This window comes from Carassius carassius, chromosome 6 (assembly GCF_963082965.1).
Source record: "Carassius carassius chromosome 6, fCarCar2.1, whole genome shotgun sequence".
NCBI classification, from domain to species: Eukaryota; Metazoa; Chordata; class Actinopteri; order Cypriniformes; family Cyprinidae; genus Carassius; species Carassius carassius.
Genome location: NC_081760.1, coordinates 25,180,819 through 25,204,893, shown reverse-complemented (window position 1 = coordinate 25,204,893; position 24,075 = coordinate 25,180,819). Strand labels below are relative to the sequence as shown.

The 24,075-nt window shown below is 38.4% G+C and overlaps 1 pseudogene; it reads left to right on the top strand.

Annotated features, from left to right (window-relative positions):
- LOC132142532 (progesterone-induced-blocking factor 1-like) overlaps positions 1 to 4,524 on the top strand; it is a 50,313-nt pseudogene extending 45,789 nt beyond the window's left edge.
- Positions 4,525 to 24,075: the final 19,551 nt, after the last annotated feature.

The following is a 24,075-nucleotide window of genomic DNA, read 5'->3' as shown; positions in this document are numbered from 1 at the left end:
TTGTTTTCATATTTATAACTGAAACATGTAATAATTTTATTTTTATTTTAATAATTCATATTTTTATCAAAAACCTTCCAGCTTTTCTTTATCTTTCAAATGACTATTTCAAATTGATTATTTTAATATGTTTTTATCCGTAACCTCTCGGCATATTTTTTATCTCTCAAATGATGAAACACTCATACTGTCATGTTTCAAGCATACCAATTGCATTGTTTTTAATACTTGTAATTTATCATTTAAATATATATATATATATATATATATATATATATATATATATATATATATATATATATATATATATATATATATATATATATATAGTAATCAGATCCCTCCAAACATTTTTATCTTCTAAAAAAAATTAAAACACTTTTGTCATGCTGTTTATTTAATAACTGTTTTTAATAACAGTGGCCTTTAAAAATTTTAACAGTAGCCTCCAAAGTTTTTTTTTTCTCTTAAAAGATTAAACACTCTTGTCATGTTGTTTATGCATCAAACATAGGAACTGCGTTGATTTTTATATTACTTACAATGTATATTTTATAATTGTTTTCATAATTTATATATTTTATCAATAGCCTCCCAACATTGTTTACCTCTCAAAAAATTAAAACACACAAATTTTCAATAGCCCTGTTTAACAATATCCAAAAGGACTAAAATACTCTCTTGTCATATAGTTTATGCATATAATATAATATTTGCATTTTTGGTACTTTACATTTCTACTTTAAATATTCAATAATTTGTAATTATTCTATACATTTTCAACAGCTTTCAAAATTTCTGAACACACAAATGCTTACTGTTGTAAATAACAAAAGCTGTCCTCTTATTTTAGGTTGTAAGAAAGTTTACACCAAGTCGTCCCACCTGAAAGCTCACTTGAGGACACACACTGGTAAGAGTTCTCCAATTAAAAATGGTTTTATTTATGCTGGATAAAGCTGGTCTCCTCTTTTGGCACTTTATGGTCATGTTGCTGGGCAGAAGTGCGTTGTTGGCATGCACATGCGTTCATTCTTGCATGCTGCCTGAAACCTAGCCTACATCGCTTCCTACTGTGAGATTGCACCAAAACCAGGTCCAAATACATCAGCAGGAACAGCCTTTTCTACTTCCTTTTTTCAATATCAATTTATAATATCCAGTATTAAAATGACCTCTTGGCAACATTTTAAATTATCAGTAGAAAAATATTGTTCAGTGTTGAACTCTCTCATATAAAAATATATTTGGAGATTTTAGTTTAGTATCTTGATGGAAGTAAACAGAAGAGCGGACCTCATTTGACCCAGAGGAGGGAATATTAATTCATTCCAGAATGTGGCCTTTGGTTTGTGAACTGAATCAACCGATGAAGTACTGTACTTATCAGGCCATTTTCATTTTCAAGATATAGATTTATATTTCATGTCACCAATTCCTGAGTCTAATTACAGGCTCATACTGGTTGTACAGCACTATTATGATAAGAGAACAACACCCACTCTTTTCTGGAAGACTTGACACGGCATGATTTAGTCTTTCGACAGTGTTGCTGTTTTTGAATAAACTACCTGTTAGGTGAGATTTACACTGCTCAGGTGCTAGTTTCAAATTCATAATGATATTTAGTTTGTAAAGAGTTCATAAGAAGGATTTTTTTCCTCCTAGAGCATAGGGTGGGTCAGTTTAATGATGCCAACATTTTTTTGTACCCAAGATACACAAAATTGCTTAAAAGTAATGCTTTTCTTTTTTTTTTTTACACCTGTTAACTGTTTCCTCCACATTTTGAGTAAAGACTATTATAAATTATTATACATGTTGAAAGTTTTGGACCACAGACTTAAGTTTGGGCCTTTTTAATGTAATGCGTTCTTGCTGAATACAATTTTTAATTCCTTTCAAAAAAATTCAATAAAATACATTTTTGAATAGTATAATCTCTTATTTTGCAATATAATATTATAAACCATCTCCAACCACTATCACGTTAGCCTGAACAGGTATGATTAATAAACGTCACCTCTATTTTATTTGAATAAGAGAAACCAAACCATGTCCAGATAACCTATGAAGATAAAACCCAATCCAACCAGTCCTTGGGGAGAAGAGCGAGGCCTCGAGCAGACAACACATGGGATGAGCTATCCAAACAAGTCATTACAGGACTCCCGTTCAGGGCTCACCTCACGAACGTTAAAGCTCAAGACAGGCAACTGTTCTGACGTTGAGCTAGTTAATTGTTTTTGAGCACCACACCTACTGCATAAACTACAGTTGAAACAGCTTAACTTGCAGTATTACTCCTTATAGTTTTTCAGCTATAGCCCTATTGCTAAGATAAATGATAACATTGGGATAATGTTTTCGGGTTTGTTTGTACTGATATTTCAAATAATTGAATTAATCAAAGCACGTATTGTTTACAATGCCAAAAAACGTTTTTGCGTTAAATGACACTTCCCTAAAAATGAACATTCTGTCATCCCTTGAAGGGATAGTTCACCCAAAAATGAAACATTTTATTCTCATTTACTCACCCTCAAGTCGCTCCAAACCTGTATGAGTTGATTGTTGGTAACCAAACAGCTGCTGGTAGCCAATTGCTGGAGTTCCATATTATAGGGAGAAAAAACAATACTATGGAAGTTAATGGCTACCGGCAACTGTTTGGTTACCCACATTCTTCAAAATATCTTCTTTTGTAAATGATAAAATGATTGGTAAGTAAATGATTAAATGATGCTAAGTCTTTCTACCATTCTAGAGTAGTCTAAATATAAGATTTGCCTGTTTTTTTTTTTTTCAATATCCTTCTTAATTCCTAGTTTTGAGTTTTACCTACAGGGAACATTGTGATTTTAATGCATGTGTTGATATGGCAGTCACACCAACTTGCTTTTGGGAGGAAAAAATAACATATCATTTAAAAAATAAATGCTCTAAATCCGAGTTCTAGAAAACCAAACACTGTGCTGCTATTTATGGCCGACTATAAGTTTAGTCTTGTCGGTCTCCACAAACATACCAAAATACTGAAATACTTTAATCTTAGAGATTGAGTTGAGTGAAGTTAATGTATATGTTTGTTATGGTTACTACAGTGATGACAGAGAAACCTACCCAAACAGATTACTCATTTGGCAATGCTAATGTATTCGTGAACAGAAACTGTTTTTTTGTCCGTGAACAATAGTTTCTTCCGTGTTGTGTTCGTGTGTCTAACCAAATGTGGTGTCCATTGTGTCTGTGTTCAGGTGAGAAGCCGTATAGGTGCACGTGGGAGGGCTGCGACTGGCGGTTTGCTCGTTCCGATGAGCTGACGCGTCACTTCAGGAAGCACACGGGAGCCAAACCCTTCCAGTGCGCTGTGTGCAGCCGCAGCTTCTCTCGCTCTGATCATCTCGCCCTGCACATGAAGAGACATCAGAATTAGACACAAAGACACATATCCTTGTTATTATTATGCACTTGAAGTGATGACAGAACGACTTGTTTCTTTCTCTACACCGCGACGAACCTTATAATGTTTAGGGTAATCATCTTTCTCTGACCTGTCGAGAGCATCAAGCTGTAGACTGTAAACTTTAGATATTACCACGAAATCCCGTTTCTTGTTGTTCGGTACCCTTTTCCTCTTTCTTCAGAATGTATAGATCAAATTTCCGTTAGGACCCTCATCTCATTTTGACATTCTCTATAAGCTGTTTTGTACATGAGACTCACCTCTCATCGTCTAATTGGAAGAAGAAATGTTTTTTAAACATAATGAAATGAACTGTTAAATACACAGGATTCATTCTTGTACATCTGCAGAGCACTAAGACTAACTAACTCCCATTTTTATTATTAGACTGGAAAAGATGAATATCTTAATATATATCACTGGAATAGTTCCTGCTCTTACTGGGGTTTCAGGTACACAGCCTATACTGCGATTCCCTCTTTTTAGTTGCTGAAGTATTTATAGCTTTGGATGATAATGTGCTGCTACTGAACAGCGATTATTTCTTGAATTATTAAACAATAGTATAGAAAAGCAATGAGAAGTTGGAAAAGGGCTTTAGACAGCTGTGTGATTTATACTGTCCCCTTTATACACACCGAAGCACGCTGGCTGAACATTTGTTTTCCTACTGTCATTGATGCATAAGCTCATATGAATGTACGAGACCACAGTGACTGTTCTTTTGAACGCATCTCATCTTAAAGTGCCTTTTCATATTTGTTTTTATCAGCAGCACATGCTTAAACTTATTGTTCATAAAAAGATAGACAAAAAACAAAAAAATTCAGCAGGTTACCGTTTTTTCACTATTACCACATTAATTCGGCTGCGTTTAAGAGAGGGTTATTGCATCAACTGGTTCTTTCTTGTAAAATCGATGTATTTATTGCATTGGCTTTGTGAAGTGGAATTTGACAAGTTTTGTGTAATTGAAATGCCTTAATGTAAATACTATGACATTTTAGTGTAAATATTATTTAGATTTATTTTGTTGCTCTATTCTTTTTGGTTTTTTTCCTCCTTTTTTTGGGGAAAAATTTTTATCAAATTGCTCTGGATTTTGGCTGTGTGCCTTTTTTTTTTTTTTTTTTTTTTACTTAAACTTATTTTGTAGATTCTCAAATTATATTTCTAAATTGGTTGTCCTCTTGACAAAATGTTTTTTGCCTACTGATTGAAATGAAACCTAATAAAATCAACTTTATAATTTTTAATGCAACTTCTCTCGGACATTTTTTTTTCTGTGTTCAATTTCTACAGAATGACAAAACTATAATAATGTGTGTTCAGAATAAAATATGTAGATTAATCATTAATCTGCCTCCCTCAAAGCAGTTAGACTACATTTCTATTGTTTACATTGGCGTATGTTTAGTGGTTTCTGTTCACTCACTATAAATTATTTGACCAATTTCTATTTGTTGATGTCTCTAAGGTCCAAGAAAAGTAATACTACAAAGGAGAAAAGATAAAACTATCATCAAAGCAGAAAGTTAAGTTTCAAAGATCACTTGGACCTACGCCAAAAAGTTTGAATGTCTCTTATCCGATGGTTGACATCGTAAAGAAACAATTTCCACAACTCAAACAAACCCTAAAGCTCTGAAAAAGAAAATTAATGGGAATTCCTTTATGTCAACATAAGTCAAGAATGAGAATAATGTGAGCAATGCCTCAATGTTATTTTTTTATTGTCCAGTGCAACCCATTTATAATTTTACATCCTGCCCACTAAAACAATAAGTAAATGAAGTGATAGTTCACCCAAACAATGACAATTTGGTAATCATTTACTCACCCTCATGTTGTTCCAATCCTGTTGGACCTCAAAAGATATTTTGTGAAATGTGGAACAGAATGGAAGTCAATGGTAACCAAAACAGTTTGGATTCAAACATCCTTTAAAATGCCTTTGATATTTTATCATATAATTTGATATACTGGTGATGTTCAAATATTACAAAATAATATTAGTGATCCATAAAAAATTTAAGTGTTGATTCAGCACCTTAACTTTAATTTGATAGTAGAATTTGGACTTCTAATTCAAAAAGATTTATAATTTTAATATGTACTGTTACAGTTTAATAGCCAGTGTGCGGCTCATGTTCAAGACAGATCTCAAAATCATCACAAACTCCAGTTTATAGCCTCTAATCAATCTTATCGCTGGAATCTTATTGAAATCACTTCTGGAACAGATGATTTTATTTCCTTGCTCACAGTCTCATAGATCCCAACCAGAGCCCACTGTGACGACTGAAAAACTTCTTATCAATCATAATGATTCTCAACTACTATGTGAATGTTATGTTCAGAATCTCAGGCCCTGAAACTTTCAGCACGTATGTTCACTTGGTGAATGCACTGTTTGCTTTAAGAGGCATCACTGGTTTCTTCGTGTGCAACTCGAGGCTTAATTTGTGCCGGAACAAGCCGGATCCGGATCCGCACCTCATTTTGGCGGACCCCCCACCTCCAGGCGTGGCGTTTCCGTATGGCAGAAATATATGTGCCGTGAAAAATTAACCAAAAGTCATATCTCTATTATAATTTGTTATTATTATTTTAAATCAGAGGGTTTTACAAATATTTAACCAATGATAAGTATTTAAAAGAGCTTGTCAGTAAAACTTCATTACGCCATTGGTTCCTCAAGCTCTAAGTGAAACCTCGTCACTTCACACGCCTCCACTCAGATTGACGCGTGCGCACAGCCTGGAGGAGACAGGTCTCCAAATATTCGCAAAGCAAGGGTAAACACATAACTGTTTGAATACAGCATTTTCTTTACTCAAACACTATGTCTGTAAAGGCTAATGTCTTTGTGTGTTTGAAGACTGGAGAAGTACATTTTTTAGATTTAATATTTGATTCCCCCCCCCCCCCCCCTTCAGTGTGCCATGAAACTGTTTTATTTGTCAACAATCATCAGACATCATATTGTGTGTATTTGGTTGCTTAAACTCAACAAACTATGAAAAATAACTCTTATATAGGCTAATACTCGCGAGGTGGCTTTATACGCGCAAGCTTTGGATGTGACTGCGAAGGCACATAATGGAGCGCGTGAGTACCAAATGGCTTAAAATCCTTAAAAGGTGTGCAAATTATACATTTTGGTGACAATGCAACAATTACCCGATTAGTCAAGTCAAGTGACAGTTCTGTCAGCTGTCCCAATCGAAATGCGAGTGAGTCTTGTATCGCAGCTTGCAGCTGGTCGCTGAAGTGCAGACAAGATGCGCTGATGTGAAGCGCGCTCCGAGAGAGTTTATGGTTTATGACTGATTGAATCTTGTTTGTGTGGATTTATTTTATTATTCAAACCTACAAGCTATGTTGAATAAATGCAGGGATTTACCTCTTTATAAACTTGAAAGCTGCGAGAATTATTAAAACCACAGAAATGTAGGACCTGATTAAATATAACTATTACACAGAGATTTGAAAAATAAAATTCCACAACTTTTTCAAAACGTTTTTAGGCCTGGAAATTGTTGTTTTAAAATCCCATGGCATTTTCATTACCTTACAGACCCTAAATGCAACTGGTGCACGCTCTTAAAATCACTTAAACTGGTCCAGCAATGTGATTGCGCGAATGTTCCGTTACCTCTCCCTCCTGTAATCACATGCCGGATCCGTTACCCCGGTTTTTTTTGCGGGACCTCCCAATTTACAAATTAAGCACTGGTGCAACTGAATTACAAGCTGCCAAAACGTTGGGGACCCCTGTGAGCAAAGAAACAATAAAGCTTTTGATATGAGATCAGGAAACACCACAAAGGAAAATAAATGCTTTCATTGCTTTTAAAGAGAAGGGGAATTTCTCCCTCTTTTCTACATATGTTCTTAGTTTGATTCCTCAGGCCCTGGACATAATGAACTTCAGATGTCAAAGACAGGCAAACAATGGAAGCTCCACTGGACCCAATCAGGAGGTTCTTCAAGGTTCCTCCTGAGAATTGTTACTCCTACAAGTCTCCTTCTCTCCTACACTCACTCTTAGGGTTCAAAATTAATGCTTGCCAAAGCGCAAAGTGTAAGTAAAAACTGGCTTTCACACTGCTCATAACTTACCTTGGGTTAACAATTAATCTTGTGTATATAAGATGACTGCATTTACATTTACATTTACATTGTAAATGTAAATGTAATGAGATGACTGTACATTCCTAAAAACCGCTGACGTTGTTATTTTACATGTTTGTAGTATCAGTGTCATTGATTGGACAAATGCAGTACTTGACCTGTTTACAGAACAGCTCAAGCATTGCACGTCCTAATATTACATATAGAAGACTATTATGTTTCTCCTGAATGAACTTCGAAGGCTTATGATTGGTTGGCTGTTCCTAAGCATAGACACAACACTCTAACACCAAATCCTGCAACTAAATCATGAGTGCGAAACACATCTGGAGTTGAAAGCGGATTTAAGAATGATGATAACCCATGGTTAAATGCAGTGTGAAAATATTCCTTAACTTAAAGTAATATGTAAGCCAAATTTTGACACTTTTGTGGCAAATCAAATCTTTACAAAAAAATCTGCTATGTAAAAATCTGGGCCCGTATTCATAAAGAATCTTAATGCAAAAATTAGCTCCTAGTGACAAAATTCTAAGAAAATTCTTAGAAATGTGGGCGTTTACTCTTAAAATTAAAGAAAAAAATCATAGTAAAGAAAAAAGTAATTCAGAAAGCATCTTAACCTTGTTAGGAGCACAGACGAGGACTTTTAAGAGGCTTAAGAGTTTTTTTAGCAGAGGAGAAAATTTAATAAAATCTTATTAGAGACGTGCTAACATCTCCAACACAGCGCAGAAATGCCATAGCGCCAGAAATTAAAGTAATCACTACATTATGATATTTGGCAACTGGGAAAATGCAACAATGCAATAGTGATGATTTGGGTCCGTCACAGCCTTCTGTAAGCAGAGTGATCATACAAACAATTACAGCACTTTCAGAAAATCTTATTGTGTCACAGTTCATTTCGTTTCCACTGGACATTCCCACCTTGTGTGTGTGTGTGAGAGAGAGAGAGAGAACGGTCAAATAGGAAAAATTACGCATGTAAATTCAAAGTGAGAATTAGAATAGACCCTATATTTAAAAACACTCTTTTTTTCCTTCTTGGACAACCAACCAATCACAGTCTTCAAAAGATTGTGTCATACATAGCAACGGGGTCAACCCCGCCTCCTCACTAAGATTAAAGTTTTTGTCTTTTCCTTACTCAGAGTTGCTCTCAGATCAGTCCCGAATCGCTCTTAAGCTAAGACTCCTACGTAAAAATTTTTAAGCTAAATTAAGAGTTTTCTGAGAGGATTCTTAGAATCTTTATGAATACGGGCCCTGATCTTTCATCATGAACATCTTTCAGATGTTCGTTTTACATACATTCTAAGACATCTTCTAAACGTCTCTTATACATCTGATAGGAAACGTCCAATAGACATATTGTAGATGAGCAAACACTTGAAAAATACGTCTTGCAGATGTAAATCCAGACATCAAATAGACATCTCTGTGATGTACTTTGTTATCAGGGACTCATCTCAAAAAAACAACAACAAAAAAAAAAACAAAAAAAACCTTTGTTACTTTTATGGCCAATTGTTTTTTTAGGTAGCTTTAAAATGAGTCAATCAGACAAAATAGGTTTTAAATAAACACAAAATTAAGTTTAAGTTAAGGTAAGGTAAGGTTTATTTCTGTTATAATTTTCTTAAATCACTCGCCTCTGACAGAACTGGTGCACAAAAAAGTGCATTTTGGATCAACAGCACACAGTCTTTTCATGAAACCATTAGAGGTCATGTAACTGTCAGGTTGAATATGTATATGAATATGAATATGAAAATGTATCATGAGTAATGATATTTACTGAGTGTGAATAGGGACTACTGGCTCACTGAACAGATTAAAAACAATTAATGTCACATCTGGGCTTCTGGCTACGGGCCGATACAACATGCGGCTTCTGCTGCGATTTTTCCAGTGAAGCTTTGCAGACCACCCACACAGAAAGGAGGACCTGTTCCCAACACACTGTGGAAATAAGCATTGAATGAACACATGGGAGCTTGAGCTTATGGTTATAATCATGTTCTTAATACCTTAATGGACAGTGGTTTCAAATGGGTACTTCCCACTCTTAAACATCAACAGTGCTGCCCCTGAGGGGGTTGTGTGTTGCTCATGGCTGCTCTTGACATTTGTTTGCCATAGCTGAAGACAAACTTAAGCTTCCAGAAGACAGCTTGGATGCTGATGAGCATCTATGTTTTAAACAGAGGGTGATTCAGTGGCCTGCAGGGTCTGCGTCCGTGATTCAGTCTCTCTGTACTATCACACCTCAGCGTGAGGAAAACAAAAGGGCAGATGGTTAACCATGAAGTACTGTGACTTTCTCCATGACACTATGCAATCTCATGAGCTGATGTACTAAAACAGCTGTGGCTAAAGCAGTTAGCATGGGAACGCTGCATAGCCTCAGTTGTTTTATTGTGTCATTGCAGAAACACATTGACATGAAGTGACAGCTTTGTTAATTCTAACTCTTTGTTTATTAAGTACACTTAAATTGTTTGTCTGTGGAGGACTGGACTGGAAGGTTTTCAAGTGCCAAGTTTCACTTGTTCATTCTTGTGAGTGTTTACATCCCTCCGCAAGCGCACGTAAGCACTGCTTTACGTAAAAACTCACTGATCAGATTAAAGAGACAGAACAACAACAACCGGACTCTTTTTTAATCATTCTTGGGGACTTTAATAAAGCAAATCTTTCCAGTGAACTGCCAAAAATACAGACAGCATTTTTCATGTCCCACCAGAGACAGTAATATACTGGATCACTGTTACACAATAATTAAGAATGCATATCACTCTGTCCCACGAGCAGCTTTGGGGCTCTCTGATCACTGAACAGAGATGACATAACTGAATCCAATGATGAACTGCTGTAGTGGCGGACCACTCTTAGCTGGGACGTATTGCTTAGCTTCTTTAACAAGCTATCCAACACAGTTAAACTTAAATGGTACCTTTTTTGAGGTGGATGAGATGGTATTCCAGCAGATAGGTAAACAGGGCAGGTATGCAGAGCAAGGCAGGTAAGCAAAGCAAAGCAGGCAGCAGGCAGGTAAGTAGGTTGGTAGTAGCAGACAAAGCATGGACTCCAGTAATCCAACAAACAATTGGTAAGTGGTTGAAAAATGGTGGTTAAAAAAAAAAAGGCACAACTTAAATCAAAAATAATGTCCAAATACTGTTCAATAAAGATTCAATAGCGATTCAGTAGCGATGTAAAGAACTGTATGCTTAATACGTTCCAACAGCTTCCTTGTTCTTTTTTGTTTTTAGAAAGGTGAGAGGCGGCCATCTTTATCTTCAAACATTCTCACCGACCGTCAAACTAAAAGTCCCTACAAAATAAAGGACCCTAAATCAAACAAAATATACCAGTGCTCCAATAGCACAACAACTTAGATTAAACTCAAAACGGCTCCTACATAGCCGGCCCCTTATAGCTATTGCAGGAAGCAAGCTATAACTAACTAAATGTAATTTTCCAAGGAGCTATATATTATTCCCTTAAACTCATTATGCATTATTTACAAGAATAAATGAGTGCAGCGATTCAGTGTATGTATCTGTATGACAGTGTGTGCACGTGCGCAAGTTCATTCAGGTCTCACTCAGCTTTAGATTACTGGCCTTCTACTAGCAAGCAGATCTTACTGATAGGTCTTTCAAGCTGGCTTGTTTTGGTTTGAAGCCGTACACTGCGGACCAAGCCTTTGGAGTCAGGGAGGGCTTCAGTGACTCTAGCTAGCATCCACGATCCTCTTGGCGCTGTGCTGTCGGCTACTAGTACGACGTCTCCTGGACAGAAGTTGCGTCTGACACGAGACCATTTTTGCCGTGTTTGCAGAAGAGGGAGGTACTCTCGGACCCAGCGTTTCCAAAATAAGTCGGCAATGTACTGGATCTGTCTCCAACGATGTCTGGTGTAAAGATCTTTCTTTCACGAACAAACCCGGTGGTAGAACAGGCTGCACCTTAAGCTGCAGTAAATGATTAGGCGTTAACGGCTCCAAGTCATTTGGGTTGTCAGAAACAGTCGTGAGTGGACGGCTATTGAGAATGGCCTCAACCTCACACATTACTGTCTGAAGGCCTTCATCATCCAGATACTGCTGGCTGGTGACTGACTGTAACGTCGTTTTGATCGTGCGAATCAACCTCTCCCATATCCCTCCATAATGGGCACCATGGGGAGGGTTAAATGTCCATTTCACTCCCTTTTGGAGCAGACTTTTTTCAATTTGTTGCATGTTCCAAGATTTCAAGGACTCTTTTAGTTCCTTTTCAGTTGCAACAAAGTTTGTTCCATTATCTGATCGCAACTCAGACACTGGTCCTCTTCTGGCAATGAAACGTCTGAATGCATGAATGCAAGAGTCAGTATCAAGTGAATGTGCAACCTCCAAGTGTATAGCATGGCTGGTAAGACATGTGAAAATCACGCCGTACCGTTTTACAATGCTGCGGCCTCGTTTTACCTCTAATGGCCCAAAATAATCAACCCCTACATGCGTGAAGGGCGGAAGGCCAGGGGTCAACCTGTCAACTGGCAAGTCTGCCATTTTCTGTTCACCTGCACTCAATTTGACTCTTCTGCATCTGGTGCATTCATAAACTACCTTTCTGGCCAGAGTGTTGGCGCAAGGAATCCAATATCTTTGTCTGAGTTTGGAGAGCATGAAATTTCTTCCACTGTGTCCAACTTCTTGATGGATGTGCTGAAGTAAGAGTTTGGAAACGTGATGGTCCTTAGGGAGGATTGCAGGATGTTTCTGCTCGGTGGGCATTGCCATTTTACTCAGACGTCCACCAACCCTTAAAATGCCATTGGCCAGAAGAGGATCCAACCTGTAGATGGAGCTGTTTCTGTTTACATTTTGCATGCCTTTCTGCAAACAGGCTATTTCTTGTGGGAATCCCTGCCTTTGGCAAAACTGCAAGATTGCGACCTCAGCATCCTCTAGATCACTGATTGACAGAACATTTGGACCTGTCTTTTCATGTTTTCCTTTTCTTGTGGTCATGATATGTCTGTTTAGATCTTTCTTGTCATTTTTACATAATTTCAACAGAACAGACTTGAACCTCAGGAACCATGCCACAGCTTTCTTGAGCCTCATCCAAGTTGAGAAATAATTCATGAGGTAAGTAGTGGCGTCACAGTTTTCCTTCACAGCAACGTTGACAGTGACAACTCCTTTTCTTAATTCAGGGTCATCTTGAGAGAGAATGGGTTCAGAAGGAAGCTCTGGCCAGCAATGAGATGGTTCCTTCAGAAAGTCTGGGCCACTGATCCATGTTGTTCTTTTCAAGAATGTGTTGACATGTAGTCCCCGGGAGGCGTAATCAGCGGGATTGAGTTTTGTGCCTATATACTTCCATTGGGAGACATCGGACTCACTTCTGATGACATTAACACGGTTTGCCACAAAGGTTAGGAATCTTCTGCTTTCATTCCGGATGTACCTTAGAACAGTCATGCTATCTGTCCAAAACAGAGACTTTTCCAATTCCATATGCAACTCCTCAGATAGCATCTTGTCCATTCGTACGGCCAAAACTGCAGCAGTGAGCTCCATTCGTGGTGTGGTCATCAGTTTTAAAGGAGCAACTCGGGCCTTTCCCATTATAAAGGTGACATGAACCTTGTTGCTGCTAGACAGCCTGAGATAGGTAACTGTTCCATACCCAAGGTCACTCGCATCACAGAAGTGATGCATCTGTGCTGTTTTGACATCTCCAAAGTTGTTTGGTACAAGGCATCGGTTGACCTTGAACTTCCTCACTCTTGGAAGATCTTGCCACCATTGGTTCCAAGCTTGAGCGTGGACCTCTGGCAATTCTTCATCCCATCCAATGTTCTGCTTGCATAACTCTTGCAAGATGTGTTTTGCCGGAAAGGTGAGAGGTGCAAGGAATCCAAGTGGGTCATATATAGAACTGACCATGGACAGAATCCCACGTCTGGTGCATGGACGCTCCTTTATGGTCACCTGGAATGTGAAAGTGTCTTCCTTAACACACCATTGCACACCGAGAGCTCTTTCAACTGGCAAATCTTCTATGTCAAGGTCAAGATTCTTTATGTCCTTGGCCCTCTCAGGCTCTGGAATGGAGGCCAATACAGCTCTGTTGTTACTAATCCATTTGGTCAACTTAAAGCCTCCAGTTGCACAGAGCAATTTCAGCTCTTTACAAAGTCCAATGGCATGGCCCTCTGTGTCCACTGCCTTCAACAAATCATCCACATAGAAGTTGTTCTTGACTGTGCTAGTTGCATCAGCTGAGAAGCACCCCTTGCTATCCTCAGCTGTCCTCCTTAAAGCATAACTTGCACAGCTAGCTGATGATGTTGCGCCAAAAAGATGTACAATCATCCTGTACTCTTTTAGTGGCTGACTGACGTCCCCATTTGGCCACCAAAGGAAGCGCAAGAAGTTCGCATGATGAGATGGGACCTTTACTTGATAGTACATTTTCTCCACATCAGCCATGATAGCAATGTTGTCAAGACGAAAGCGGACTAAGACCCCAATTAAGCTGTTTGTAAGATTGGGACCTTGAATGAGTTCAGTGTTCAGTGAGGCACCCTGATAAGCTGCAGAGCAGTCAAATACCACACGCAAGCTCCCCTTCTTTGGGTGAAAAACACCATGGTGTGGAATATACCACACTTTTCCATTTTCCTGTGGCTGGTCTTGGGGTACAAGTTCAGCATGTCTGCATGATAGGACCTTTTCCATAAATGCCTTATACTCATTATGAAAGTCACTATTCCTTTGAAACTTTCTCTTTAAAGACAATGCTCGTTGCTCTGCCATGTGACGGTTGTTTGGCATCATAGGATTATCCTTCTTGAATGGCAAAGGCAATTGATAATGTCCATCCACTATTTCAACAGAGCTGTCCATTATCTGCATGAATTTGTGGTCTTCTACCGACATTTGTTTCTTTTCCTCAAAACTCTTTTCTGGGAAATCATGATTGTATTGCTGAATCAAAAGTTCACTCAGGTTATCAACAGAAATCCGATGTGCATGAACATATTTCTGACCTTGCTTGTTGATGCATGCATCCTCAGTATGGAGAAGTCCATTCACCACCCAACCTAGAAGTGTTTTAACAGCAAAGGGTCCATTACCCTGGCTATTGATAATTCTCCAAGGTTCCATCAATTTGGGTGCATTAATCCCAATCAGAAGGTCAATCCCAGCATTAATGTTGGGAATATCAACATCTTGAAGATAAGGCCATTTTCGAATATCTTCTCTTCTGGGGATATGTTCCCTATTGACTGGCTTCATCCCTGTACCTTAAGGTACGCATTACATTACAGCATCCACGGAGGAAAAGAGCATAACTGTACAGAGCTTCTCCATTGTCTGATGGGATATTATTCCAATTTAAGGCTTGATCCATATAAGCATTAGTAATTTTAAATTCATCTCCAAAATGAAGTTCCAATAGCCGTTTTGCCTCTGCATACCCTCTATCTGCATCCATATGAAGGCAACTTCTGACCAGCTCCTTAGGTTGGCCAGAGGTGTATTGTTCAAGGTAATACAGTCTGTCTTGGCTATTGCTGGTGTTGTTCTCAATACAGTGTTCAAATGCCTGCATAAATGGTCTGAAGTTCAGAGGTTCACCGTTAAACATGGGTAGATGCCTAGTTGGAAGTAAAGTCATTTTCTGTTGCTGTGCAATAAGATCAGCAACAGTACCTAGGTTGCTGGTATCTGAGCTTAAAGGGGCATGTGGAAAGGAAGTACCTGCAGATGCTTGACTGGTCGGATTCAACTGTAAGGTCTGAACAGGCCTTTGTGACCTCCGGGGTCTTGTATCCTGTGTTAAAACCTTTTGCAATGGTGTTTTGGGAACAGTAGAGATTCTGGCATATTCCACTGGTGAGGGTTCAGGGTGAACATGTGCCTTGATTCTGTCATACTTGCTCTCCAGATACGCATTCATGCCATCTCCTGGCGATTCTGAAACTTCTGTCGATATGAGTTTAGAGTTCATAGATTCAGCATCAATGCTCCGTAACACTCGCACCTTTGCATTAGCTGCAGCCAACTCTGTTTCAAGTTCAACTCTTTCCATTGCATTTTGCACTTTAATTCTTTCCATTTCCAAGGCGTGTTTTTTCTTCAGTCCTTCAGTCCGTTGCAATAGAGCTGCCTTTTCCGCTTCAGCTTTTAAACGTGCGGAAGACACTGACGAAGATTTTGAGTCAACACTGGCACCAGAACGTGAATGTTCTACTTTACTGTCACGTGCTGCCACAATGGATATACTGTCCAGAGGAGACACCACAGTTTGGGGTTCATAGCTTTGAGCACTCTTCCACATTTCTACCTCATTCAAAAATGTTTCAAAGGTTTGCATCTTTGGTTGGTACCAATCATCATTGTCACTTTTCTTTTCCTCTTCCTCATACAGCACTTGCACAGACTGATGCACATCTTTAAATTCATCCAATGCCACATGGAGATGTTCAATGCCTGTGTCAACGGCTTCAATATCTCCACCTTTTAATAATTCCTTTAATTCATTCATTTTACGTGTACACACGCCAAGTTTTCCTCTGCGCGTTGCGCAAAGCTCTTTAAGTTTGTCATCAGCCATATTTTAGCTTTTGAGAACAACAAAACAAAACAATTATTCCAGAAAATTATTTTCCTTTTCAAAAAATTAAACAGCACATTTATCTTCAACTCATTTCATTCTCATCTGGCTTCATTTAAGCTTATATGTGCATGAACAAAAATCTTGGTCCGCTCCAGTAGCAAATCCAGTAACAAACGATAATGCACTCCAATAGTGAACTTGAAAGGGTCAATTCTCAAAAGATCCAAAACTTTGTCAACTCCAAAGTATCAAAAAAAAAAAAAAAAAAAAACTTTTCTGCTTCAATAACAGTCAGACAAATGCTTCCATGGGTTCCAAACAATTCAATTGTGAAGCAGTGTAAACGGTTGCAAAGTTCTTTACCTTTTGAGAATTGAGAACCTTTGAGAACCTTTAACTATCATTTTTGCATTATTGACACTGTTTTCCTAATGAATGTTGTTCAGTTGCTTTGACGCAATGTATTTTGTTTAAAGCGCTATATAAATAAAGGTGACATTGACATTGACTGCCTGGTCCATCTCATGGCCAGGCCAGGAACACACTGAATAAGTAGATTTGAGCAGCTAAAAGGACCTACGCTAAAAAGTTGAAAGATCAGTTCACTTCCAAAGACTTAACTTCAGTGTGGAAAGGTCTGAGAGCCATCACAAACAGACACCATCCCCCTGCACTGAGGTGAATCAAAAACTTGCTAATGACCTGAATACGTTTTATCGTAGATTTGAAACCCCTCACACCTGTTCTGACCATCTGCTTACACAACCGTTAACACCTCCTGCAATCCCCCTCTCCCCACCTCTTGCTCTTCAAATCAGTGAGGATGATGTGTGTCAGGTCTTCAGGAAGAACAAAAGAAGAAAGGGACCAGGCCCAGATGATGTTGCACCAGCTTGTCTGAAAACCCAAACTTTTCATATCTGTTGTGTAATGTGAAAAGTCCCTTCCTGCTTCACACATCAGTTGTGTGAAATCCCTTCCTGCTTCAAATGCTCCACCATCATCCCCGTTCCAAAGAAACCCAAAATAACAGGACTTAACGACTACAGACCTGTGGCTCTAACGACTGTCGTCATGAAGTTGTTTGAAAAACTTCTGGTCTATCAGAATGACATCACTGGACCCTTACTGGACCCCCTGCAGTTTGCTTACAGATCAAACAGGTCCATGGATGATGCAGTAAACATGGGACTGCACTTCATCCTGCAACATCTGGACAAAACAGGGACTTATGTGAGGATCCTGTTTATGGACTTTAGTTCGGCTTTCAACACCATCATCCCAACAGCCCTCAAGACCAAACTGACCCAGCTCTCTGTTCCTAGCTCTATCTGTCAGTGGATCACCAGCTTTCTGACAGATAGGCAACAGCTAGTGAGAGTGGGAAAGTTCATGTCATACAGCTGCTCCACCAACACTGGTGCCCCTCAGGGATGTGTTCTCTCCCCACTGCTCTTCTCCCTGTACACCAACGACTGCACCTCTAAAGACCCCTCTGTCAAGCTCCTGAAGTTAGCAGATGACACTACAGTCATCAGTCACATCCAGGACGGTGAAGAGTCTGCTTACAGAAAAGAGGTTGAGCAGCTGGCTGTCTGGTGCAATCTTAACAACCTGGAGCTGAACATGCTCAAAACTGTGGAGATCATAGTGGACTTGTTTATACTTGACTAACTGGGGCCCAGGTCAGGAAGCAGACAGACTGGCTAAACCGACCATCCTGCTAGCTGCCTCACGTCACAGAGGTCAGTTAATTCTCAGCACATAGAGACTCTTTCACCTAGATATCACACTATAGAGACTGTGTCTGTTCCCTGAACTAGAAAATACAAAAAACGTCCAAATCAATATTGAATATTAGATTCCTTTCTATCTAGATGTGCTCTGTTTGACAGAAACCTGGCTAAAACCTGATGATTACATTATTTTAAATGAGTCCACCCCCCAAAGATTACTGTTATAAACACAAGCCACATCTAAAAGGCAAAGTGGGAGGTGTTGCTTCAATTTATAAAAACGTTTTCAGGATTTCTCAGAGGGCAGGCTTCAAGTATAACTCGTTTGAAGTAATGGTGCTTCATATAACATTATCCAAAGAAACAAATGTTAATGATAAATCCCCTGTTATGTTTGTACTGGCTACTGTATACAGGCCACCAGGGCACCATACATACTTTATTAAAGAGTTTGGTGATTTTACATCCGAGTTAGTTCTGGCTGCAGATAAAGTTTAATAGTTGGTGATTTTAATATCCATGTTGATAATGAAAAAGATGCATTGGGATCAGCATTTATAGACATTCTGAACTCTATTGGGGTTAGACAACACGTTTCAGGACCTACTCATTGTCTAAATCATACTCTAGATTTAATACTGTCACATGGAATTGATGTTGATAGTGTTGAAATTATGCAGCCAAGTGATGATATCTCAGATCATTATTTAGTTTTGTGCAAACTTCATATAGCCAAAATTGTAAATTCTACTTCTTGTTACAAGTATGGAAGAACCATTACTTCTACCACAAAAGACTGCTTTTTAAGTTATCCTTTTTAAGTTCCTGATGTATCCGAATTCCTTAGCATATCCAAAACCTCAGAACACCTTGATTATGTAACAAAAACTATTGACTCTCTCTTTTCTAACATTTTAAATACAGTTGCTCCTTTACGCTTAAGGAAGGTTAAGGAAACCAGTATGACACCATGGTATAATGAGCATACTCGCACCCTACAGAGAGCAGCCCGAAAAAAAATGGAGCGCAGCTGGAGGAAGACAAAACTAGAGGTATTTTGTATTGCTTGGCGGGAAAGTAACCTATCCTACAGAAAAGAATTAAAAACGGCTAGATCTGATTACTTTTCTTCTCTTTTAGAAGAAAACAAACATAACCCCAGGTATTTATTCAATACAGTGGCTAAATTAACGAAAAATAAAGCCTCAACAAGTGTTGACATTTCCCAAAATCACAGCAGTAATGACTTTATGAACTACTTCTAAAATCGATACTATTACAGATAAAATTGTAACCATTCAGCCATCAGCTACAGTATCACATCAGACAGTGAACTATAGACCCCCTGAGGAACAGTTCCACTCATTCTCTACCATAGGAGAGGAAGAATTGTAAAAACTTGTTAAATCATCTAAACCAACAACATGTATGTTAGACCCTATACAATCTAAGCTCCTAAAAGAGGTGCTTCCAGAAGTCATGGATCCTCTTCTGACTATTATTAATTCCTCATTGTCATTAGGATATGTCCCCAAAACCTTCAAACTAGCTGTTATTAAGCCTCTCAAACCACAACTTGACCCCAAATAACTAGTTAATTATAGACCAATCTCGAATCTCCCTTGTCTGTCCAAGATACTAAAGGTGGTATCCTCACAATTATATTCCTTCTTAGAGAAAAATGGTATATGTGAGGATTTCCAGTCAGGATTTAGACCGTATCATAGTACTGAGACTGCTCTCCTTAGAGTTACAAATTACCTGCTCTTATCATCTGATCGTGGTTGTATATCTCTATTAGTTTTATTGGATCTTAGTGCTGCGTTTGACACAATTGACCACAACATTCTTTTGCATAGACTTGAACACTTTGTTGGCATTAATGGAAGTGCATTAGCATGGTTTAAATCGTACTTATATGTCCGCCATCAGTTTGTAGCAGTGAATGAAGATGTATCATATCGATCACAAGTGCAGTATGGAGTACCTCAAGGCTCAGTACTAGGGCCGCTACTCTTCATGCTTTATATGTTACCCTTGGGAGATATCATCAGGAAACATGATGTCAGATTTCACTGTTATGCTGATGATACTCAGCTCAACACACCAATTTGAAAAACTAATGGAATGCATAGTCGATATAAAAAACTGGATGACGAGTAATTTCTTACTGCTAAATTCTGAAAAAAAAAAAACCAGAGGTGTTAATTATAGGACCTAAAAACTCTGCATGTAATAACCTAGAACACTGTCTAAGACTTGATGGCTGCTCTGTCAATTCTTCGTCATCAGTTAGGAACCTATGTGTGCTATTTGATCGCAATCTTTCCTTAGAAAGCCACGTTTCTAGCATTTGTAAAACTGCATTTTTCCATCTCAAAAATATATCTAAATCACGGCCTATGCTCTCAATGTCAAATGCAGAAATGTTAATTCATGCATTTATGGCCTCAAGGTTCGATTATTGTAATGCTTTATTGGATGGTTGTTCTGCACGCTTAGTACACAAACTACAGCTAGTCCAAAATGCAGCAGCAAGAGTTCTTACTAGAACCAGGAAGTATGACCATATTAGCCAGGTCCTGTCAACACTGCACTGGCTCCCTATCAAACATCGTATAGATTTTAAAATATTGCTTATTACTTATAAAGCCCTGAATGGTTTAGCACCTCAGTATTTGAACGAGCTCCTTTTACATTATAATCCTCTACGTCCGCTACGTTCTCAAAACTTTGATAATACCTAGAATATCAAAATCAACTGCAGGTGGCAGATCCTTTTCCTATTTGGTGCCTAAACTCTGGAATAACCTACCTAACATTGTTTGGGAGGCAGACACACTCTTGCAGTTTAAATCTAGATTAAAGACCCATCTCTTTAACCTGGCTTACACATAACATTCTAATATGCTTTTAATATCCAAATCCGTTAAAGGATTTTTAGGCTGCATATGGGAACACTTCCCATAACACCCGATGTACTTGCCACATCATTAGAAGAATGGCATCTACGCTAATATTAGTCTGTTTCTCTCTTATTCCGAGGTCACCGAAGCCACCAGATCCAGTCTGTATCCAGATCAGAGGGTCACTGCAGTCACCCGGATCCAGTATGTCATCCAGACCAGATGGTGGATCAGCACCTAGAAAGGATCTCTATATCCCTGAAATACAGCGGAGACCAGGACAACTAGAGCCCCAGATACAGGTCCCCTGTAAAGAACTTGTCTCAGACGACCACCAGGACAAGACCACAAGAAACAGAGGATCCTTCTGCACAATCTGACTTTGCTGCAGCCTGGAATTGAACTGCTGGCTTCGTCAGGTCAGAGGAGAACTGGCCCCCCAATTGAGCCTCCCAAGGTTTTTTTCTCCATTCTGTCACCGATGGAGTTTTGGTTCCTTGCCGCCGTCGCCTCTGGCTTGCTTAGTTGGGGTCACTTCATCTACAACGATATCATTGACTTGATTGCAAATAAATGCACAGACACTATTTAAACTGAACAGAGATGACATCACTGAATTCAATGATGAACTGCCTTTAACTGTCATTTTGCATTATTGACACACTGTTTTCCAAATGAATGTTGTTCAGTTGCTTTGACGCAATGTATTTTGTTTAAAGCACTATATAAATAAAGGTGACTTGACTTGACTTGACTTCAGGAGAAACCCCCTGCCCTCCTCCCACTCACCACCATAGACAGAACTGTGGCGGCTGTGGAGTCATTCAGATTCCCAGGAACCACCATCTCTCAGGACCTGAAGTGGAACAATCACATTGACTCCACTGTTAAAAAGGCCTAACAAAGGTTCACCAGCTGAGGAAGTTTAACTTGCCACAGGAGCTGCTGAAAAAGTTCTACTCAGCTGTCATTGAGTCTGTCCTGTGCAGTTCAATAACTCTCTCGTTTGGTTCCGCTGCAAAATCAGACATGAGAAGACTACAGAGAATGGTACGGACTGCTGAAAGGATTATTGTTGCTCCCCTGACTACCCTTCAAGAACTGTATGCATCCAGAGTGAGGAAAAGAGCTCAGTAAATCACTTTGGATCCCTCGCACCCAAGTTATCCCCTTTTTGAACTTTTGCAATCTGTCCGGTGCTTCAGAGCTGCAAATACCAGGACAGCCAGTCACAAGAACAGTTTCTTCCCCCAGGCAGTCTACCTCATGAACAGTTAAATGTTCCCCACTTAAAAATTACTGCATTAGTAGTACATCCCTGCATCTCAGTCTATTCTATTCCATTATCATCTATAACTGTTTATACAATTAATTTATTGTTTGATTTATTTTGCAATATTTGTTGTTGTTGTCTCTGTGTACTGGAAGCTTATGTCACTAAAACAAATTCCTTGTATGCACAACGAAAACATACTTGGCAATCAGTGTTAGGGGTAACAAGTTACAAAGTAACGGATTACAGTAACTATATTACTTTTTTGGGTAACGAAGTAAAGTAACGCATTACACTAATAATATAGGATCATGCTTTCTTGCATTACACATGCTGTGTTTGCCTGTGTGTAAAGTTCTGGGCCGGGTTTCCCGATAACGATTGATCTTAGCGCTTAAGGGTGTTTTCTATGAGTTATTTTATGATCGTTCGTTATTGTTTGACGTGCGTTTCCCAACATTGCACGTAAAGCAATCGCACGTAGCTGTGCTTTAAGTGCTACTTAGGAGTCGCTCTCCGTTTGTCAAGTTCTAAAATGTCATCTTAAGTTAACTTCCGGTCTGTGTTGTGTATATCGGTCTGGCTGTGGTGCCTTCTACAAACGCAGTTAAAGTTAAGGTGATGAGTAGCCTGAAGTTGGGCTCAGGTGGTTGTGATGTGGGATGTGCTTCCCATACATTTATTTATATTTGGAAACTCGCCACGATTTTAAAACTAAAGGATTTTCCAAAAGGCTTTGTTGAATAAACATGAGCACGTTTAATAATAATAATAATTCTTTACATTTATATGTTTAAATATCAAAACGAGGCACAGGTGTTTTTATATCACTGTATTTCTGAAGGAAGACTTGCATGTTATATGCCTGATAAAGCAGCGTTTGTGAGCTCAGCGCTGCTTTGTTTACAGCTGTTATTGGGGAAACCTCTATTTCGCGAGCTTTAAAGCATCTCCTGCTTAACATTTCTTCCATGTTTTATTTTTAAAAGTAAATCCCCTTTGTTGACCAACAAATAAAGTTTGCTTAATTTTCAATATTTAAAAGAAAATCTAAATGAATGTTTTATGCCTTCATTTGATAACTAGAAAAATGTAAATACATAACAGAATTTCTGAGGGGAAAAAAAAAAACATTTCATAAGGCTATTTTAAGAAAAATTGAATAAATGAAGTTGTTTCTATGCATTTAAATAATTACACTTGCTAAAAAAATAAAACATGAAGAAGAAAAAAAAAACATTTCATAGGGCCCCAAACATGTAATAATAATAAAAAAAACTTAATAATAAATTGCTGTGAAAATGTATAAGTGTTACGATTTAAATTAATTAGACATGCTTTTTTATTAATACAATTAAATTTAACCATTAAAAAGGAGTTGAGAAAAAATAAAACAGAACAAAATGGAATCCAGAAAAATTAAAACAGAAAATGGAATTTGGAAAAAATAAAATGGATTTTATAGGGCCCTAAAAAAAGTAAAGTAATAAGCAGTGAAGTCACTTTTCAAATGCAGTAACTAGTAAAGTAATCTCATTACAATTTACAGAAGTAACTAGTAACTAATTACATTTTTTGAGTAACTACCCCAACACTTTTGGCAATAAAGCTCTTTCTGATTCTGATTTCTGATTCTGATTAAAGTCATAGGGATGGTCCAAATCAGACTATTTATAGATGGTTTGATTGACAAATTAAGTGCCTTGTTTGAGGCTGAGTCAGAGAAAAAACTTGAGGGAAATGTCACTCAAAGTTAACATTTAGATCGCCACAAATAAATAATTAATGTAAAGCAACGCATACTATGAGGAAACCCTGAGGCTAGTTGTCATAGTTCAGCTTTAGGTTTTGGAGGCTTATGTCTTGTAAGAGCAGTTTTATAAGGGAGGTATGGTACAAAGTAACCACTCTCATTGTGCACCACTAA